This window comes from Echinops telfairi, unplaced genomic scaffold (assembly GCF_000313985.2).
Source record: "Echinops telfairi isolate 266 unplaced genomic scaffold, ASM31398v2 ScPeMD7_42;HRSCAF=159, whole genome shotgun sequence".
NCBI lineage: Eukaryota > Metazoa > Chordata > Mammalia > Afrosoricida > Tenrecidae > Echinops > Echinops telfairi.
The window spans coordinates 1224084-1227205 of NW_022103940.1; the positions used below are offsets into that span (position 1 = coordinate 1224084).

Here is a 3122-nt window from a genome sequence, read left to right on the forward strand (position 1 = left end):
TTAATACTAAACCTATAAATATAGGCTCATAGATCTATTTCCCCATCCTCGTATAAATATATTTGCATATGTGCACGTCTTTTCTAGACCTCTATCAATGCCCTTTGCCTCCCAGCTCTTTCCTCTATTTTCCTTGATTCTCCTCCTGTCCCACTATCATGCTCAGTCCCCACCAAGGTTTCAGCACTTCCTCTTTGTTACATTCCCCTTGATCATGCCCTACCAGGTCTCCCACACTCACCTCCCCACCAATTTGGATCACTTGTTGTTCCCTTGTCCCTGGGTTTGTTAACACCAAAACATCTTTTTAAAACTAGAACCCTTTCTATTTTACCATTTTATCCTATTATGACAACTTGTGTACTGTAACAGTCTATTTTGAGAGAAATTTAAGATTGGCAGAGAAATTGAAACCAAATGTTCCATTTCATCGTGCCTCTGAAGCAAGGCTAGGATCTTCATCTGGAAATAAGAAATTATTAATGATGTCATAAGCCAATTTGTCAGTGTCTTCATTTTCATGATTTTGAATTTGTTCAATTTTTTCCAGTTTTCCACACTTATCTGTAAGATTGACTATGATTTCTGCTTCATATTCAAGCGTTTTTAATATATTGCTTAGTCCATGAAGTACTACTTGTACAACTTGTGCATCTTTTATAGTCAGCAAGTTGCAAGAAGGTGGAATAACATATTGTTGGATAAGGTAGGCAACTTTATCTTTCTTCACACTAATTATTGAATCAATTATGGCCCACACAGCTTCATTTTGAGTGCCAAAGTCCCTGTTATGTTTGGCACTAGGTTAAAATCAATTACTTCCTGAACATGTTGTTGATTTCCTGTGGTGATGTTAGAAAGGTACCACAGTACTTCTTTATTAATTTTCTCCTTGGGATATGTCAGAAGTATGGGGAGATATAAAAGAGCATCATAATTCAAGACTACTTATGCCTGCTTATCAGTTCTAGTAACAATGTTGCCTACAGCTCTAAGTAAATGAGTATGAACTTTAAGTTCCTGGTAGCTGAGCAGAGGAACCAAATGTGGAGCTATTCCAGAATCTATTGTCATCGGTATCTTATCATTGACAGCATCAGTAAGGTAAGAGAAGGCCCAGACAGTATATAGCATTATTTTTACAACAATATGATTAATTAAAACACAAAGAGCTAGAGGAATCTCCTTAATGGTTTCCATTGGTGTTGGTGGGTATTTGTGGTGACATAAGTTGACCATAACCCAAGTATCATTTCTTAATAATGTTATAGGAATAGACAGACTTATGGAGGAAAGTAAATATTTCACAACTGCAAAACTTGTGACAAGGTGTCTACACTGGAGCCCATCACCTATTTCACAATGCACACACTGCTACTCACAAACAGTTTGATGAGATGAATGGAGAATTCTCACAAAAGGTGGTACAGCATTGGATTGTACTAACGTTTGAGTTTGTTCAGAGGTTTCCAATGCAATGTTTCTCAAAGTCCATGCAGCTTCAAACTGTAAAAATGGTTTGTCATCTCAGCAATATTCCAGATTTGGTTAGATCATCAATTGGTGGATTTGATCACTGGACAAAAGCTTCCTAGCAGCTTGAGCTGACACTTAGTTAAATCCCTTACTTAGTGATGGAAACATTTTGAACAATAGATTCTACAGAGGTATTTTGCACTATATAATCGCCAACTATATCAGCATCTTCCAAGATATCTTCATGTGATGCATATTTTCTATTTAAGAGATGTTTATCTCTTATTCTTCCTTGATTCAAGTATAACTTCATTTATTGTCTTCTCATGATCTCCAAGTCACGGCCTTTGTTCTTAAATTCATTCTTTCTTTTGCTTTCAAAACCATTTTATTGGGAGTTAATGCAGATATCATTTCATTCCATTGTTCAATCACATCAAGCAGTATTGTACAACTGCTACCACAATCAATTTCAAAACATCCTTTTCCTTCTTCAACTTCTTCACATCAGCTCCCTTTTACGCCACCCCCACCCCCACCACTGTACCCTCTGGAAACACTTACTCACCTTGCTGTCCCTACAGGTTCATCAACCCTGTTTCACATACTGAAAATTAAAAAAAACATACAACAAAAATTCAAGAGGATAGCACTGAATGACATAAAACATCTGAGATAAACCCCAATATGAACAAACAAACAAATACAAAAGATATTGAAAACCAGATCAGGCCAAACATGCATAAGAGGGGCTATCAACTGACAAGGTTTTAACTGTTTAAGTCAGGTTTATTATTTTGATCTTCTATAGTCATCTCTCCAACCAATTTCTTTCCATCCCTCTATTATGGATAGAGGGAAATCACTGGAGGCTTACTTCCTACATAGAACCCCGACTGTGATTTGTGTTTCTTGGACTCCCACTGTATCCACAGCTTTCTGCAAACCAGAATCTCACTATTTGAGCTCTGACACTATTCCTTCCTTCAACTTTGGATTTAATGATTTACAGTACTTCTGTGACGATTTGGGTGAGCTTCCTCCATGTGGACTTAGTTGCCATATCACTTGGATGGCTGCTTATTTGGAAACAAGGCTTTAAGACCCCAGACACTATTTTGTCTGATGAGCCATTGGTTGTCCAGTTTCTCATTGCCCACTGTGGTCTGGCGGTGACTCCTTCCTCCAATCTGCCCCCCCCCAAATCCATTGCAACCACAGTGGTGCAGCCTATGCTCCCAGGAACTGCCTGCTGCATAACTGCTAAACCTGCCTACCGCTTGCATCCTTCTTTCTTCCACCTGGTGGTCTCCTCCTTTTTCCCATCCATGCCACCTGTCACCCACTTCCCCAACCCCAGCTCCAACAAGACATCTGTCAGCAAGACAATGGCAGAATGTGTTGCCAGCTGAGAGTTGGGGGGTAGGGAAGGGCAAGCTAGATATCAGGGTCCCCACGACAGGCAGTGTTTTATTTTCTGATTCATTTATTTCTGTCCTTATTGTTATTTCTTTTCTTCTAGTATCTGATGGTTTGTTTTGTTGTATTTTTTCCAGTTGTTTTAGTGATGTCCTAATGTGTTTGTTTTAATTCTTTCTGTCTTGTTGATGTTTGCAGATATTGGAAGAGATTCCTCTCTACTGTTT

The 3122-nt window shown here is 38.7% G+C and overlaps 1 pseudogene; it reads right to left on the minus strand.

Annotated features, from left to right (window-relative positions):
• Positions 1–373: 373 nt before the first annotated feature.
• On the minus strand, positions 374–2802 carry LOC101647874 (annotated as a pseudogene).
• Positions 2803–3122: the final 320 nt, after the last annotated feature.